The 20,598-nt window shown below is 28.5% G+C and overlaps 1 pseudogene; it reads left to right on the top strand.

Annotated features, from left to right (window-relative positions):
- The first annotated feature begins 19,332 nt into the window (after window positions 1–19,332).
- LOC145836327 (histone H2A-like) lies at window positions 19,333–19,685 on the top strand (annotated as a pseudogene).
- Window positions 19,686–20,598: the final 913 nt, after the last annotated feature.

The raw sequence follows: 20,598 nt of genomic DNA on the forward strand, positions 1-20,598 counted from the left end.
TAGAGCTTGTTACGGTTGAATGCACGAGCCAATGAGAATCATCTGTAAATGATGACTCACATACAAACGAGCCAATGAGAATCAAGGCTCATGATGCATTGAAACATCAAAACATGACAATACAGTTTCATGTGAGCAGTTAGTCAGAGTTTTGTGTGCAGCTGGTAGCTTAAACTTATTTGTGATTGTTTATTGTAAGTATTGCTTTGTTTTAAAGTTAATATTTCAACTGGTGTCTAATTGCTTAAATCAGGGTTGCCACTTTACCTGGAAACCTGGAAAAACCTTTTAAACCTAGAATTTTACAATTTAGGCAAAAATAACCAGGAAAAACCTGGAATTTTAGAAATTAAAAAAAAAACTGGAAAAACCTGGAATTTTAATCAAAAAACACTAAAAAAAGCCTTAAAAGACCTAGAATTTTAACAATTTTCACACTTTCAGTAGTAAAATTGCAATTTGACTTACAAAATATATCATATAAATGAAAAATTTCTGTCTAACATATACTGTTTAACAGAGTTTCTTATCTTAGACTTAACTTTAAACTAAAAATAGACCCAAAGATGTGTACTTTTAAAAACCTGGAAGAAATTAGGAAAACCTGGAAATATTTTGAAAAAACAAGTGGAAACCCTGTTAAATGTTTGAGCCAGATTTATATCTTAACAGTTTGTTAAACCTTTCACAGTTTATTGCTTACTAAAAGTTATATTTTATTTTAAATTTATTGTTTTAAGTCTTTAGATATAGATTTAAATAGCTTTCAGTTCTTCAGTGTTTTTAATAGTAATTTAGAAATAGCGTTTCAATTATTTTAATAAATGCTTGTATTTTTTGTTGTGCTTAATATGAAAGATTCATTACTCCTAACTGTCTTGTTTGATTCATATTAAGTAGCCTAGAGTAGCAAAGTATTTTATAGATAGAATCCACTGATAATTTACAAGTTAGCAGTTATACGTAGTTTAAAGTTATTATGTCAAACTAATATAATATAAATGAGATGTTGCCTACAGCGGGTTCTGAACACAAGCCTGTTAGAAGATCACCCCGCCTTCAGGAAAAGTATGAACAAAAAGGTCAGGTTGACAATCTACTCACAGAAAGTCAACCCGACCCAACTGAGGCTTTGGATGTTGGCTCACCAATATCCCCAGCCCATAATTGTAATTTTTCAATGATATTGAATCTATTTTGCTGTTACTCTTAATTTTTTTTTCACATATACCTATGATACCCGGAAAAATATTACATGAAGACAATAGTTCTTCAAGGAGTGATTTATTTTTACTAAGATTTCTTATGTTGACATGCAAAAAACTCAAACTTTTATCATTTAATTTTTTTTCCCTGAGATTCAAGGTCTTCAGCAGAAATGTATTGGTCACTAAATACAGTTGGTTCAGCATTTAAGTTAAATTTTCTATTCATGTTGTTATTATTCATTAAAAAAAGTTCAGTATTACTAAATTAACTAAATGGAAAAATATTTTTGTTAAAAGGATTATAAATAGAAAAAAAAAAGGTTTTTTTATCAGAATTGTTAATTAAGCTAAATGGCATTTCTTTTAGAAAACTATAATTAACAGACAAAATAAATATTTTGCTTTTCATAAATCAATTTCTTGAAATAATAACGAGTTAGATTTTTATATTTACTATATCTTCTTTTCTCACTAGATAAATTTTCGATTCTTAATTTTTTCTCAAATGAACAATGCCATTTATTGTCCAGAGAAATTTCCAACTGTTTTCCTTTTTGAACTGAAGTGCTGTGGTGAACAGTTTCTGGTTTCTGTATGTGAGGTTTTCATTGATGTATATTTTCTTTTCAGATTGAAATTTTTACACTTGAAAATTTATTTTTATTTTTAAACATTTCATTTCTTTTTCTACAGGATACAAATTTTACTAAAATTGTGGCACTATAATTTTCCTTCTTGTCATTCTTTTTATTTTTCAACCTAGACAGACAAAACCTCATTTTCTTCAACTTTTGGATCAATTTTTTTTAGTATTTCCAGAGCTACTTCACTAGTTTTCTCACCACATTTCTCTTCAACACCAATTAAAACTATACTGTTAGCCTTTTGATCTCTTTCAATGATGTCAAGGTGTAATAAATTTTTCATTGATTTGTTTTAATTCTTTGTTTTCTGTTTTAAGTATAGACATTTTTTTATGAATTTCAGAATTTTCCAACATAATTTCTTAAAATTTGATGTTCATGAACTTAAGTGACTTTTCCATTAAGTCAATGGTATTTTTCATGCCCATCATCATATCTTTCATTTTCTTCATCTCATCTCTTAATTAATTTTCTTTACCTTGCTTGCCCTTGTGAATTGCCATTTTAATTTAGATTGTTTTTTTATTTAATAACTCCTGTCTTATTTAAGTAGAATAAGTTTAAATAAATAGTTTGATTTAGAAAAGTCAGGAAAGTTTTAGTAAAAAGTCAAGATTTTTTTTAGCTTGATCTGTAGCAACCCTGAAATAAGTCCAATACAGTATTTTACCTAAACAAATGTTACTTGTATGATGTAATAAGTAATTTTCTACCTTCTATTTAAAGACAGTTTTTATTAAACTTTTATTTTTTGTCTTTTATTAATAATGCTTTTTATTTAACAATAAATTTAGGGTAAACTTTTCAATAAATTTTGCGCTTAATTAGAAATATGTTTAGAGAAATGATAACAAATTTTGCATTTAATCGTTAAGAAGCTCACATCTACTTTCTGCCCCTTTTAAAAGCCCTTAAGGTAAAGTAGGAATTAAAAATAGGGAATTATGAAAACCAGCAGGCTATAGATCAGGATTTTTCAAAATGGGCCTTAGGGCGCCATGAGGTTGAAATTAGATTTTTACACTTGATTTTCTAGAGTTAAAATTGAATAGAAGAAAAAAGTTCTTAGGTGTTTTTTAAGTTATACTGTTGAAGAGGGCCATAGTTTTTAAACTTCTTTAAAGGAAGCCATTTAAAAATAGGTTTGGAAAATCCTTCTATAGAAGGTCAAATATTGATCGAAGTTTTGTAATGGAATGCCAGTTTTACTGCTGTTACAATTAGTTGAATATCTAATATTAAAAAACCAATCAACCAGAAAGCAAGTTAAACTAAGACAGGTTTACATTTATAAGAAAAAGCTATATAAACCAACCAAAGTGTGATTACAGTCATGGTCTAGTCAAGACCTCCCAGATGGATTCCAGAACTGAACTTATTTGTAATTATGTAGTTTATTGAAAAGTTCTTTTTTAATTGCTGTTTATAACTTGAATACATTTTTATTTTAAATACAAGTAGTAAATTCTTAATTAAACTATACATTGTTATAGTATATTCCTGCTAGTTTTAATTCTGTGTAACAGTTTTGACAATATTTAAAGTATTTATTTAAGTATGATGTTCTTTATTTTAATGTTTTCTTTAATATATGTATAATTACTAACAGTCATACTTAGTTAATATAAGTAGTACAAAATACCTTTAAGTATTATTTAGTTTTAAGTTAAGTTTAAATTAAATTATGGCGTCCTCAACTACTAGTCTATTAGGTAACAGTTAAATAGGGTCAAGATAGTATTTTACCCAAATTATTTTCACTTGTATAAAAACCTTTTATTTTTAAGGCAATACTTATCACATTTTTATCTGACATTCTTTTAGATGTTTCGCATTTTTATTTCATAGTACCTTTTATCTAAAAGCCGATTTAAAGAAGTTTCACAATAAAGCTTGCATTAAATTTCTAAGAAGCAATACTCACGTTTACTACTTGCCCTTTTAAAAGCTCTTGAGATTTAAACATAACAAGAAAGACATAAGGGGCTGAAAAAAACTATCAAGCAATAAGGGGTAATATTAGTCAAAATTCCATAGGAGGAAAAATGTAAACAACAAAGTGTATTGTCCTAGTGTAAATATAAAGTTACTATTGAACTAACAAATTTTAAGTCTACAAATTCAAAATAGATCTGACAAATTTTAAGTCATAAAAAAAATCACTATGGCGCTAAGAAAATATAAATCCAAATAACTCACAAGAGTATTGAAAATGTATGAATAGAAATAAGTCAAAAAAAATGGTGACCATTTTAAAGTCACAGTAATTAATTTTAAATTTATGTAAGACTCATGAATTATAAAAGCAGAATATAAACAGGCTAGTAACATGCTAAAAAATTTAAAGTATTTTTATCATTGGGGTTTGCTATGACGATAAAGTGATACTTTTAGTTGAAAAACTGTTTTCATTATAATTTTGATACTTATTTTTTGTCTACTTATTGAAAATTAGTGTTAACTAAATAATCTAAAAAAGTTTTTATAGAACTTTAAATAATTATATTATTTTATAATGTGAAAGCTGTAAAGCTATTCTAGAAAACATTTTATTTTCATAATGCTGTCTACTAAAATGTTATCTATTTAGCTAGACTTCAGATTAGTTAAAAACTTGCATATTTTATGACTTATTTTCTGCTGTGACTTAAAAGAACTAGGGGAAGTTGCACTTTTTGACAAAAAAAAAAACATTTTATCAACCATCTAGCAAAAAGAAAGAAAAAGAGTGAGTTGAGATTATCTTTAAGCAAAAAGGGAGAGAAATTTTAGAGTGAGATTATATTTAGAAATGGAACACCGGTTACACTGCTGTTCCATTTAGTTGAACATCTAATATTATCATATCAGTCAACTAGAAAGCAAGTTGATGTAATGAAAGTATACATTTTTAACATATAGCTATAAAAACCGGGAACAGGTCAAATATGCACGAGGAAACTTTTAAACAAAGACACTATTGGACGAAGGTTCAAATATGCACGAAGACACTTTTGCAAGAAAACACTCTGCACGGAGGGTCACTTATAAAACAAAAGTTGATTTTTGCACAAGAAAAAAAAAATAAAAACATCACCAAAAAAAGTGATATGTTACTGAATGAGGGTAGTAGTTAGGGGTAACATTGATAGCTAAAATAATTATAAAAAAATAACCGATATAAACTATTACTTTAACAAAACAATAAAAATGAATAGATAATAATAAATTATTTTAAAAGTTTATCGACTGAGGGTAAGGGTTCGAAGTAACAGTGATAGTAAAAATAAAAAACAAATAGTAACTTATAAAAAATACTAATTAAAATAAAATAATTTAAAATAATTATAACAATAAAATTATTGAAAAATAAACAAAATGAAGAAAAAAGTTACCGACCAAGGGTAAGAGGTAAGAGTGGTAGTAAAAATAAAATAAATACAAAGATAACTTGATAAAAAAAATAACCTAAAAATAAATGATCCTTTATGCAAAAGTAACCTCTCGTACGAAAAGTAGGGTTGCCACTTTACCTGGAAACCTGGAGAAACCTTAAAAAACCTGGAATTCGACAATTTAGGCAAAAATAATCTGGAAAAACATGGAATTTGAGAAATTTTGAGAAAAACCTGGAATTTTTAATAATTTTAACATTTTCAGTAGTAAAATTTCGATTTGACACGAGAAATTTATCATATTAATAAGATTTTTTTGTCATCATCAAATTTTTTTTTATTAAAAAACACATTTAAAATAACTTAACAGTGTCTTTTCAATGTTTTTATACTATTTAACACAGTTTTTTATGTATAAATTAACTTAAAACTAAAAAGAGACCCAGAAATGTGTACTTTTAAAAGCCTGGAAGAAATTTGGAAAACCTGGAAAAATTTTGAAAAAACGAGTGGCAACCCTGGAAAAGTCGTCGTGCAAAAATATCTTTGTGCAAAAGTGTCTTCGTGTAAAATGACCATTCGTGCAAATATGGTGATATTCTATTCAAGACCTTCCAGATGTACCTCAAAACTTGAACTTAATTAATATTTTTATTGTTTTTTGCAAAATTATTTTTAAAACAATGATTATTATTTCTTATAATATTTATGATTTAAACTCAAAGTAGTTGATTCTTAGTTTAATTATGTTTTTAAAATATATTCCTGATAGATTTAATTCTTTTGTAAAACCTTTGACTACATTTAAAGTAGTTTTTAAGTATGAAATTTTTTGTATTTGTTTGTATTTATAGTTGTTCTTTATACAATGCATTCATTCATGTCATGCTTAGTTTTGTATAAAGTAGCTCTAAACCAAAGTATTATCAATGTCAGTACTAGTTAAATTAAGGTTAATAATATTTATTTGTTATGATAAATAGTGTGGGTGCATAACATAACCATACCATTTATTAAGTTAAGTAACCCATATACCTTGAGTTACAATATACTTCATTTACATTGAAGTATAAACTTAAAAATATTTAATCAATTTCTATAGAGACTAAGTTTTTTTAAATTAAACATTGTTTTTAAACGAGCGTGTTAAATATCTAGACTTATACATATCTGTTTTTATAGCTTTATATAAAATAACAAATTATGACAGCAGAGAACTATCAGCACAAGAATGATGTTAACAGAAGCAAACTTGAAGAAGTTAATTGTAAACTATCAGGACTAAATGGAAGCTGTATAAGTTCAGAAAGGAAAAACTTTGTAAAACTTTGCAAAGAACTTTCTTTAAAAATATTAGGTGATAAGTTTTTACCAATATTTAATGGTTTTACTAAGCCAGGTGAGAAATATCTAACTAAACGAATATTACTAATCTAAAGCATTACTTAGTATTGAAAAAATATTTTATTTTCATTTAAACTTAGTTTTTAGAACTAAGTAATTAACATAAACTACTACTAATTTATATTTTGTATTTTTGCAGAACCATCTACTTTACATAATTGATTACACTGGTTTTGAATTGTAGTAAAAAAAGTAAAAAAAAAACCATAATTATTTTTTTTACAAATATGATTTTTTTTCGTTATACAATAACACCGGGGTCGGCAGGCTAATGGTCTTTGCAGACTAAATTTCAAGCTTCAAACTTTCACGGATCATAGTTTTACATTTAGCCACTTTTAACTACACATGGCATATTTAGTTTCCTTATCACTTTTATAGTCTGAAATTTAAAATTGGCTAAAATATCTAAGTCACATTACATATAACTTCATTGTCTTTAGACTTTTTAGATAAAATAACAACAATAATAAATCATCGTTTAATTTTATAAGATCACCACTTAATTCTGTAAAAATAATGATAAGCCTAATTATGCTATGCTTTTTCTATTTAAAAATAAAAAGTACAAGATAAAAAATAGATAACAAAATAAAAAAAAACAGTGATGCAACAAATAAATTTATAAAACAAAAGGTTTTCTTTTCTTTTTTTACTTCGTTTTCATAAAGTGTCATTTTAGTTTTTCTTTCCTTGCTTAAACTTAAATTTTCGAAAAATATTTAAATTAACCTGTGATAGCTAGGGTGGTCAAAGAAAAAAAGGGATAAAATTACCAAAAAAAACCCTTTTTAAATGTATTTTGTATAGAAAATATTCATTTAAATAATATATATTTTTTAAAAAGATATTTTTTTATCTAATCTAGATTTTGTTAATCAAACGTAAAAAAATTTCAACTATTCAGGACACTCCAGGTTAATTTTTATTAAGCTTTTTTTATTGAATTTTAATCCAGAATTTCAGGGTAATTCTTTGCTAAGCGTGTAGCAACCCTTGTCATTATAAATTTTAATTAAGCACTAATACTGACACTTAACTGGTTTTAATAAAGTAGCGCTACTCAATGGGCAGATAATTTAGTCTCATAAAAACGAGTTATTAACTACATTTGAAACATAAAGAGAAAGCTAATATATTTTAGTCATTTTTTTAAACTATTTACCTTATAACAAACAAAAGTTTACAAAACTAATTTTCTTGACATATGTTGCTAAAGGTTTTCGATAAATTTCTTCCAGGTTTTCGAAAGCACAAGTTTTTGGGTCTGCTTCTAGTATAACATTAAGTTCAAGGTAAAAAGCTGTGAAAGTCTAAGGTAAAAACCTTAGAAGAAAAACATTTTTAGCTTATGTCATATTCTTATATTGTTTTAAGTATGTGTGTACACACTCAGTTATAATATGTAGTGAAATAACAAATATGAAACTAAGCTCAATTAAAATTTGATCTAATTTAAGTATTAGTTAAACAATTAGTTTTAAAAATTAACATATATGTACACTAGTTTGCATAGAAATTAATAATGCTCATAGAAGATTTAACTCTACGATTTAAAATGTATTTTGAGTAAAAAAAAACTATTTACCTTTTGATTTATTCTTATTTCATTTTAATTGTTTGTGTGCACACTTAAGTATAATATATGGTGATAAACCATCTTTTTTGAAAAGTATGACTAACTTAAACTTAACTAGTTAAGTAAAAGTTAAAATTGTAAAATTGAACATCTGTGCACCTTTGTGTGCATAGCATTTAGTTTGATGTGCAAAAAAAGTTTATTTAGTTAAAACCAAAATGTGGAAAATTTTAATTTATGTTTTACTGGTATGAAGTTTTAAATGTTTCTGTTCACACTGAAATTTAATTTATAATATTATTAAAATTAGTAATAATTTATCCGTAATAATACTTTTTTATAAACTACATATGTAAAAAATACCTAAATTATAAGAATATTATATTTAGTTAATTACTGTGCTTAATTTTTGTACACAATGAACACAATTTCTATTTAGTAAATACTATTTACATTATAAAATAAGATTACTTAATTTAAGTAAATTTAAATTCTTGGTTTTATTCACTTGTTGCTAATATAAAAACGTCGTTATTTTCTAAAGGAAGAAAAAACACTGCTAGAATGTCAACCTGTCTTTTTACAGTTTTAAGTCTGAGCAGTAAACTTTTTTATACTTTTAAAACTTATCCAGGGACTTAAAATAAAGTTCATTAAGTTACAGAATTTCACCAAAAACAAATCATCTTAAAATTAATTTTTTATCGGCGGGCCATATTAGCATGCACGCGGGCCGCAGAATTTTATTTCGTGGGTCACATTCCAAACAAAACAAGCATAAAAACAAACGTGCTCACAGACCGCAGTTTGCCGACCCCTGCTATAACGTTATGGCGCACTTAACTCAATACTATTTTTTTTAGGTAAAACAAAACAAGACGACCTCCAATTAGTTTTAGTATTGAAAATGAAAAAGCTTACGCTAAATGAAGACTTATATAAAACAATAAACGAAAAGATTCAGAACAAAACTAATATTGAAAATGTTATTACTTATTACAAGATTGCTAAACTATACAAACTATTTAGTGTTACTAAATCAACACTGAGCTACATAGAACGTTTTTTTCCGATGATAGTAGAAAGACAAAACTTTATGAGTTTAGACTTTTGTACAGCTTCAAAGTTACTTGCAAGCTCATGCTTAAACATTCATTCAGAAGTTCAAGTATTCAACGCTGTAAATACTTGGTTGGCAGTTAACAGCGAAGAACGAAGTAAATATGCAAAACAAATGTTTTTAAAAGTTCGTCTTACTTTGCTGTCAGACACGACTTTGAAACATATTTTAGATAAAACTTCGCCTTTTAATAAAAACAAAGAACGTCTTGACATTTTCAAAGAAATAGTAGCTAACTAGGAAAACTACATTAGACACAAATCAAGTAAATACTTCACAAGTAGGTGTTGCAACCAAAACATGTTTAGTATACTATTCTGCGGTGGTTATCATAAATACAAAGGGAAAGCATTAAGAAGTGTGTTCCAAGTTGATCATTACAATTTAAATAATCCAAAAGAGTTACCCAAGATGACTCAAGGACGATCTTGGTCCAAGGCTGTTTACTTAAAGGGAGAAGTTTATGTATTTGGCGACTGTGGTGATTCATTAAAGTCAGTTGAAAAGTATTCATGTTTGACTAACAAATGGAGTAAAGTTAGTGACATGATTGATAATCGCTCATTTTTTTGTGCTTGTGCATTTATAAACAAAATACTTATCATAGGAGGAGATTCTTTTACAACTTCATGTCCTTGTCTACAATTTGATACCGATAACCAAACATGGAAAAAAGTTTTTGCAATGAATGTACCAAGACATTGTGCAGCTTGTACTGTTTTTGAAGGAAATGTTGTAGTGTCTGGTGGATTTCAAAATCGTATCTATTTTAAGACAGTAGAATCATACAATTTTATTACTGACGAATGGTCGGAAATGCCAAGTACGATCGACCATCACCAAAGCCATAGCTTAGTCGTTGCAAAAAAAAAGTTGTTTGTTATTGGAGATTATACATGTGAAGTATTTGATAAATCTTGTAACAAATTTGTAATGTTCAAAGCACCACCAGAATTAGATTGTCGTTTAAGTAATGCTATATCGATAGGTAGTAAATTATTTGTTGCCTTGAGTGACAGCTTATTGATGCTCTGTTATGATTTTGATAAAAGTGAATGGTCTAAAGAACCTTGTGAAGTAGCAGAAAATGTTCGGTATATTGCCTGTGTGAAAATGCCTTATTTTTAGTTTAAGTTATAGGAATACATTTAAATTTTCAAAATTTTCTAATGTATGCAATAAATACTTATCATAAATATATACTCTTTATTGCTTTTATGTTTTAAATTGTGCTCAGTTATATTTTTATTTTGAAAGCAGTCTTTCTGTTAATGTATGAATAAGTTTATATCTTGTTGTAGGTAAAAACATTGTCGATAAAGAATCGTGCACTACAGGGACGTAGCTTGGTATGTTTCTGCAAATCTACAGTAACGTAAACTTTAAGTGCGAAAAAAAACTTGCTTTTATTGCAGCTGAAAAGACTCTGCTTTCTTAGCTTTTAGTATTCATTTATTTTTTATACTGAGAAATAATTTTGACATATATGTACTCTTTAGCATTTTTAGTGTTTAAAAATTAAACGAAATAATTACATCAAAATTGTAATTTTTGCACTTTAAAGCTTTAATTTGTCAAAAAACTGCATTCCAAATTTGGTTCTAATGGAAGTTGTAGCTTCAAAAATCAAAATCATACAATTTTATGTTAAAAAATTTTGCATAACTTGTTGTTACTATTGACTACGTTGAATGTTTGATTTTGAAGAGTTAAATTGTAAATTTTTTATACTTATTTTTAATGAATGTTTTCTCGGTTAACACAAGTGGCATGACGTAAAGAGTCATAGGGGTGTGGAGCAAAATAAATTGCCTTGTCTACAGTTCTCACTCATACTTTAACATTCCATTTTTATATATTAACATAACTGCATATTTTCAGTTTAAATTCAATAACATTAAATGTAGTTTAAATTGCTATGTTCCTGCTAGGACGTTATCAAGCGTTATTTCAGATGTTTTAATTTTTGCAGATTCGTAACTGTCTTGAGCTAGCTAGGTCCCTGGTGCACTATAAGAGTAATTTTTTTAAAGAGTAATACTTGTATGTGGAATTTTTGTGTTTTTGATAAGTGATTAGTTTTTTTCAAAAATAAAAAAAATATTTCAAATGTTTTTAGTATTTTTTATCTAAATAATATTTTATTAGCATAACAAAAATTTTCATTAATAATAACTTTAACATAGAGTAGTTAACTTAGTAATGTTAAAAATATATACTTTTTAATTAAAAGTAATTTTTTAATCACAACCAGACATTTCAATTAAATTATTTAATATTGTTTTAAGAAAAATAAAATAAACAAATAATTTTTATACAAATGTTTTAATTACATACTTCCTAAATTTTAACACTTTAGATTAATAACACTTGCATTTGTGTAAATACATTTTATGGGAGTTTAACAATCCCGATTTACTTATATTGTTACTTATATACGCGATTTTGGTTATTATCTGACTCCGTGCGTTATAATAATATCGGTGATGTTATTTAAATGTTTAGAAATGACTTAGCTAAGTCGACTAAATGAATTGCGAACTAAACTTAGACTATCTTTTAAGCTTAGCCTAATTAAATAGTTAGATACAAAACAGTCGCCTTCGTACAAGAAGTACGAGGCGAACACAACCTTTTAAGCACGATATGTTATTATTACAAGCTAAAAACTAACTGGCCAAAAAACTAGCGCTTTAATGAATTTAAGCATTTTTAACTTTAAGAGAAAAGGAAGAAAACAACAGTGCTAGCTGTTACAGGAGCAATAGATTTAACTCACACAAATTTTCCTTGAGAAGTTGCTGTTTTTAAAATATTAATTTTAGCAATTGATATAAAAATACTTCTTTAAACCATAAAGATGTATTATATTCAATTAAAGAGCACAAGTGAAGAATAATTATTTAAATTTATAGTTTTTTTTGTAATTTTTTACTACAAAGAAAAATAGTTTTGTTTAAAAATTAAGACATTAGCTGAAAATTATTTATAAATAATACATAAATGCAAAATTTGCAAAATAAACATAAATGTTGATTAGTTCATCTTATTTATAAATTAAATAAGTTTTGTCCACTTTTTTAAGCCTCTATTACAATGGTTAACATTATTTAATAAAATTGAGTGCTGTATTTAATTGAAATTTTCTGGTTACCGTAACTTCATAAAGTTATAAAAAAAACTTTCTTTAAAATAATAACATGATAGTAGTCTAAATATAACCATTACACAAGAAAAATTGTTCACTGTTTATCAGTGTTGAGAGCACATTAATTATTAAAAGTAAAGAATGAGAGTGTCTTGTGGATGAAATCTGTGTAAATAAGTTTACTTGGATATGTATATTTTAATGATAAGCTGAACTGAAATTGCAGATAAAATTTTAAATACATAAGTTGAATGGTTTTAATATTACTAATTTTTTTTTCTAATAATATAAAGTGTAAATAGTTTTGTGCTTGTTTGTAAAATTATAAAGTTTACTTAACCTCTTAAATTTATTAATTGTTAAAAAAACAAATAGTTTTAAACAAAATGATTAGTTAATCTTTTATTTAATGCATACTTTTTATTAAATTTCTAAGCTTCGTAAACATGCTTTTGTACAATCAAAACTTAAAATAAAAAATTATTTTTACAAATATTATTATATCTTTTTTCTCATATAAATTTTTATAAACAATGAACTTCAATTGAACAACGATCAATAAAAGTAGCATTTGAGACAACCTACGACCGGTTTCGTCCGCTTAATGCTGCATATGCACTTATTGAAGATCACAACAGCGGTTTCTCGCGACTACGCCTGCCTGATGAGTCCCAAAAATAACGAAGCCGGTCGTAGGTTGTATCGGATGCTGTTGTTGTTGGTCGTGCGGTGAAAAACATATCAACTTTGCTGATGATTGACCGAAATAAATACTGGCTCAAACAAATTTAGTATGCAGTTAATTCATTCGATTTAATTATTGTTAAAATTTAATTTTTAAAATATCTCAGTTTTAAACTGTATGTTTTAACATAAAGTTAAAAATGAATTTAATAGTTTTTTATGTCAGATGACCTTGCTAATTTCATTATAAGTAAAGTTATATGTTTTATATAAGGTATTACTCTTAATAATCCAAACAAGTCGAGTCTATTGAAATATCAAAATAGTTATTTTTGTACGCAGTGTTTTATTGACGTTTCGCTGCTCATAAAATGTGCAGAGCTTTTGAAGTTTTATAAGCTAATTTAAGTTGATATTATTTCTTAAAGTTACTAACAGCTTTAATAATTAATTTTGCTTGATGTTGGCCTTTAGACTCTTATGCCCTATAGGTCTTTTTTGTACACAAGGTTCTTTATTTAAGATACTTTTTTATTTGTGTCTAAAAATTTATATCTATTTTGAGTAGTAAAGCGCGCTTTGTTAAAGTACAACGATAGTTTGCTAGTAGGGACCTTAAATAGTTTTTATAAAGCAAAGACAAGACTTTTAAAATTTTTACGCGGAAAAAACTTGTTTAGAAATTGTTTATATATAGTTAGTCGTTGATGTTTTGTTGTTGTACTTTCACTTAAAATATAAAGTTTTTTAAATAGTTCTTATTGCTTACAGTTACATTGTCAGCTGCAAAACTAAGGCCTTTCTGATTGCTTCATGGTCGAAAATGTCTTATAAACATTTGTAGTCCTAAGCCTGGAGTAGGAGCTACTTTAAATTGGGGGAAATCCCCTTTTTTGTGCTAAACGCTTTGGGTGTTTTGCTCCTAAGGCTTTTACTGAATTTACTTTACTCATTAGGTTTAACTTAGTAACTAATTAATATCTAATAAACTTAATATGTGCAATTTTTTTAATGAATTTACTTTATAGGAAGTCGTTTTAATATGACAACTAGAAAGTAGAAGTAATAAAGCAGCTAATATTTCAGTAAAATAAAACTGCGAAAATAAACACAAAAAGTAAACACAAAATTCTACAAATAAGAATGTTATTAATAATGTTCTTAAAGTGTCTGAATGTCACAATCTTAAATACAAAAATAGGTTTTACTAGTAGTACAGAGTCTTAATATATGTCGCGCTTCATGCACAACGATGGCTAAACTGAGCACAATACAATAATGCAAATAAACATAAAAACCTTATAAAATGAAAACCATAAAAAAGTTGTTAAATTCAATTAGTGTCTTAAAGTCTTAAATTTGAGTTGCCTACCGCACGGTCTTACGGATAACTTAACGTAAAAAGAAACAGTGTTAAAGTTTTTTATGTGATTTGATAAACAATCGTCTTACGACCCCTGGTGGTCATTTAAAAAAAACAAAATATACATTTTTTGATACATTAAGGGTCAAAGGCTACAAAATAGTCCAATCAAAAGCAGTTTTAGTGTAAGAAGAAAAGAATATGTAACATAAGCTTTTGCTTAGTAAAAAGACAACACAAAAATCTAAACTTCATCAGAATTGACAATAAATCTACATAAATCTAAATAATTAAATTTACAGAAAGCTGTACCAGGAAACTTATAGTAAGTTGAAATTGACTGTTGAGAAAAGACATTGTAGTTACCTAGGATGATGTAGCACAAATATCAAATTAAAAAAATACTACACATAATGCTTTTTAACCATAATTTTAGGCTAAAAAATTTTTCAAGCTAATTATTTAGTCTAAAGTTATACTTTGTTTCAAACAAGCTATAAATAGTGTCAGTTAAGGCTGAAGCGTTTTCAAATTCTTCCGATGTGTATGACTTAATTCGTACGGAACTATAAATTGGCTATTCAAGAAAGATGTAATCCAAATAAAAACATAACAAGAATTGATGGAGTTACAATATTTAAACCACACAGCGTAACTTTCGAAATTCCAACCATTGCCTGTAGGAAAGAAAGCATCATAAACAAATGTACCTACTATTTCTTTTGTTCTCAAGTTTGCGTTGAAATTAAACAAATATATTCCGTTGTAGATGCAGAAACTCGTAATTTGGCAGCAAAAAATAGATATACTACAGAAGGAACCCTTGTTCCAGCAAATGACAAGACACTTGTAACAAACAATCAGTTAAAACCGAAGTATAGGTATTTAACTACACTTAAGATCGTTACTAATAATTTTCTTCTAGCTTCTTTGATAATATCGAAAAATATAGTAACCGGGAAATTCTCTCACATCACCATGGGATAATTGGAATGTGTAGAGTCATTCTGTACAAGAGAATCGTTGAGGATTATTTTGCTTTCAGACAAAACTCTCAAGTGTGATACCATACTAAGTTTAAAAAACAAAGTACTGATAATTCACTCCTTTTCTAACGGTCATATTTTAAAATAGTTCGAACATCATCGCTAATAAATTAATTAGCTGTGAAAAAAAATCCACCAGATGTATTACGTATGAGAAGAATAAAAGGTCTTTGTGAACTTTGTCAGATCCTGTCGTGATAGTACCAACAAATACTAGCATTACTACTAGTAGCTCTGAATAAACTAACACATAAGCTACAGCAAAACATCTGGGCACAGCAGTCTCAGGGGTTACTCATGAAAGTCTGTTAAATATCAACCTACTGAATAGCTTTTTTAAGATGGTTTTTGTGAGAATGTACGATCTATTTTTATATCTTTAAGAGGATCTTAAAGACTAAACCCTTCAGAGATTCTTTCGCTGTTGCTGGAGCGTGAAGTGCAGGCAGTTGTGGCAGCTTAATTGTTTTACGGTTGAAGCATACCTCTGACCCAAATTTATAATTAATGGCAAAAAGTTTAATCGTCCACTCTTCAGGACCTATACGGGGCTGGGTACTACAATATCTAGCCTTCGTCAGCGAAGATATCTTAAAAAAAAGTCACCTTTAGTGCTTCTCAAACAAACAATAAAACGTTTGACTTTAAGGACAAGATTTTGTTTTTCAACAAATCCGTGCTGACTGAAAGCAGACCATTGGTAAAAAATTATCACTAAAAAGTTTAAAGTTTTCACAGGGACAGCTTTTTACAGTTGATGACCAGGAACTTTTTGAGGACTTCCAACAGTTGTTGTAATCTCAAGAGGAAGACACAAAACAGAAAATAAGGAATTTGTTGATCCTAGAGAAGCGACGTTATGCCGACAAAGGACTCGATATTACTGGGTTCTTGACACATACCGACGATATAAAATCAGATGTCTTCACAAACACCATTGATGCTCTCAAAAGCACTATGTGGAGTAAAGCAGAAGACGTGCTCGACACCTTGTCAAAAATTTACACAGTGATTGGTTTAATATTGTTGATTGCCTTCATCGTACAATTCGTTAAACAATTGATCAGAACAATTTGGAGAACTGAGAAGGATGTTGCGTGAACTATATTAACTGCTCTTCAACTACTTGGAACAAACAAGTTGTTTAACGTTTTAGGGTTTTGTATTGTAACAAAATGTCCTTTGTTATTTTTGATTTCAATTTTTACACCACTAATTTGTAATTTGGCGCTAAATAGTATTTATGTTTACTTTGATTTGTGCTATCAGTTGTTATAAGTTGAGCTACTGTATGTTACATATTGGTTTTTGTTTAATACAATACTTGATCACAGATTGTTAGAATTTGGTATATAATTTCAGAGGTAATAACTACTAGTATTTTGTAATAAAAGTTGTTATGAGTGATTCAGGTAGTTGTAGAGTTAAACGCTCAAAACGTATTGCTAAAAAAAGAAGCAAATCTATTTCCCCTTAAGGTAACAACCCTTACCAGGCTGGGTTTGTTACAAATGGTAATCCGAATTTTAGAAGGGAGATGGGACCTCCTGATAATACAGATGTAGGAAGACTAAACTCTATGAGTTCAAGAACTGACAATAATGCAACGATGGTACGAAACTTTACTTTTACATCAAGAATACCAACAAAAACTTTACAATATGAAGTTAAAGAGTTAAGGTTGGTTAATTAACAATTAAAAAGAAAAAAACAGCTAGAGCATTAGAAGCTGAATTACAACAGCTGTGGTGCAAAAAACTAACAACTTACAAGGCAGATGACTTGAGTTGACCAGAGTGAAGAGACAGGTGAAAGAATAAAAACAAGTCATGAACAAAACAGTGTTGGCGTTGGATAAATTCTTTCTACAACTGTAAGAGAACCTTTGCACTACAGTAAATCACAAAACTATTCAGCCAGAGATACTAAATAAAATCTCCCTACAACTGTAAGAGAACCGTTGCACTTCCGGGAATATGAGAGTGTGCGAAGCAGGAACCATGACTCAATTAGATGGGGAGATCACAAACTTAAGTGGCTGTAGACTTTCAAATTTGACATTGAAGATGCAAAAGCTCAGTTCTCGTATTTTGAAAAGTGAATGACAAATCATGACATTACTGATGACGCAGAGAAATACTAGGTGCTTCGCGAGTTTTGGCCTAATAATGACATGTCAGTCTATATTCTGGGCACCGAGCCGAAGGGTAGAAACTTTAAAAGCTTGCGTGCTTACTTAATGCATAAGGATGGAGTCTTACCACGAGCTTTGATTCCAAAAAACAAATTCAGAATCTTAGTGGTTGTGACTTAAATAATGAGGTCTCAAAATGGCTTCTTGACCTTAAAATTATAGAAATATTACACAAGTTTCTTTTTATGTACTTGTTTCCTAACCACTTAAAAAATAAAATGTATAGTAGTCTGTCACTCGGCTTACAAGAATTCAAAACATGTGTCATGGATGTCTGTGATGCAGACTTGAGAAACTCAAGGGATGCTTCAAGAGAAATCAGATGTTTCAACAGACCGAAACGTCAGCAGTTCTTCAGCCAAAGAAGGAATGCACAGCCAGCAAGATATTTTTGCAGAAACAGACTGTAGGCTCATTTAACAATGCCCACTTTCAAAAGTCAGATAACAGGCAATATAGAAATCCAGATAACAACAGACTGTGCTATAAACACAAAACTTATGGTCCATCAGCACGTGGATGTAACAACCTAAACATATGTCCTGTGGGAAATGTATCCACCCCATATCAACAAAAAAACGATCACCCGTCCTCCTTCTAATTAGAGACAGAGAGAATGAAGTAAAAAAGTTCTCTTAAAGATTGATATGACTTGCAGAACCAACAAGCTAAATCCAGTTGGTAGGCATTCTAGAAACTTCTTTGGCAATAGTTTTAAGTATCAAAATCAACAATTCTCATACCATAGGTCAAATCAGCAAAAACAAAGTCAACATAAAGTTGTTAAAAACAAGGACGAAGTAGATTTAAGAGATATTCAAACAACATTGTACAGGTCACAGAAGAAAAAACAAAGCCAAAAAACGTTTGTTGAGCATCAGCTGCTCAAAAAGTTTATCAATGATAGACAACTAATTACAGTTCCTAATACAAAGGAGAATAAAGTACTTGTTGTTTCATCTTCAAACGAGAAAGCCAAAGAGGTTTCGGCTAAACTCACCAATGGAGGCCTTGATCATGAACCTTTGTAAAATGGAGTATCAACTCAAGAAATTGCGTCAAATAAAACTCATGTTGAAGGTAGTCTCTAATCAATGCCACTGAGAATAATGAAAACAAAATGTTTGTTGGAGGACTTTCTTTGGACACAGTTACCGAGGAATTAAAATATTATTTTAAGAAGTTCGGAAAAGTTCAAGATTGTACCATCAAGAAGGACAGCAAAACAAACAAATCAAGGGATTTTCGATTCGTTCTCTTTGCTAACAAAGAGTCTGTATATAAGGTTCTAAGAACATATGAACATTTATTATATGGTAGAAAAATTGACTTAAAAAGAGCCAAACGCCATCGTAAAGTTTTTCGTGATAACCTGTACGGTATCACCAATCATTTGCCGATTGGCTCGTCAAGGCGGTGTCAAGAATATCTCAGGCTTGATTTACGAAGAAACTTGTAGAGTTCTGAAAGTATTTTTGGAAAACGTGTTCGTGATGCAGTCAGTTATACTGAACATGCCAATCGTAAGATAGTCACTGCTTTGGATGTTGTATACTCATCAAAGCATCATGTCAGGACGTGGAAAGGGAGCAAAGGTTAAAGTCAAAAAGTCGTTCGTCACGCGCTGGACTTCAGCTTCCAGTCGGCCGCATCACCGTCTACTTAGAAAAGGAAACTACAGCGAACGTGTTGGTGTCGGAGCACCAGTCTACTTGACTGCAGTTTTAATATACTTGAACGCAAAAGTGCTCGAGTTGGCTGGAAATGCAGCCCGTGACAACAAGAGTCTCGTTTCATTCCCCGTTACTTTCAACTTGCCATCTTCAACGGCGAAAGTTTGAAAAAATTTAAGAAGAGGAATTCTTTTTTGGAAAGATTTTTTTATGTTAGTTGTGATATCGTTTTGTATTTGTTTATGTAAAGTTTGTTGAGTATTAAGTATTTAATTTTTAAACTTAAAGTTTATCTTTCAGTAAAAAACTTATTAAAATCCCTAATAATCTTCAGTTAGAGGATTTAACGAAGGAAAATGTAACAAATTGTCCCTTGTTATTTTTGATTTGAATTTTTACAACACTAATTTTAATTTGGCGCTAAAGAGTAATTATGTTTACTTTGATTTGTGTAATCAGTTGTTATAAGTTAAGTAAATGTGTGTTACATAAGTTTAATAAAACACTTGATCACGGATGGTTAGAATTTAGTATATAATTTTAGCAGTAATAACTACTCGTATATTAAAATAAAAGTTGTTAAGAGTGATTCAGATAGTTTTAGAATTAAATACTTAAAAGTTATTGCTAAAATAAAAAGTAAAGCTATTTTGCCTGAAGGTAACAACCCTAACCAGGCTTAGTTTGTTACAGAATAACTATAATTTTATAGTTTTGTGTAACTATAGTTTTAGGGTTTTGTACACTTTATAGTTTTTTTATGCTTTAATACATATTCATTTGAATTGAATTCTTTGTATCTTTAACTTTTATCGTATATGTATAAAAATTACAAAACCTAAAAAAATAAAATAAAATTATAAAACAAAAAAGTTTAAAAAAAATCATGTTGCATGCTTTGCAAAATAAAAAAATATTGGTACGTTTTATAATAAAAGGAATGTATTTAAGATGTTACTCTTATATGATATTTTGTTTTGTTATCATGGTTAGTCGCTTAAATTTTTTATAAAATAAATTTTTTAAGTGTACACTACAAGTTAACACTACATCAGTGTTATAGCAAGCTATATGCTTTATGTTTTAATGAACTTGTTTAGTATTGTGCGCAATCGGTTTTTTGTTGTGTTAGTGATAACAAGATCTTTAAATTTTACGTTC

This window comes from Thalia democratica, chromosome 5, assembly GCF_965202585.1.
Source record: "Thalia democratica chromosome 5, ktThaDemo2.hap1.1, whole genome shotgun sequence".
Classification (NCBI taxonomy): domain Eukaryota; kingdom Metazoa; phylum Chordata; class Thaliacea; order Salpida; family Salpidae; genus Thalia; species Thalia democratica.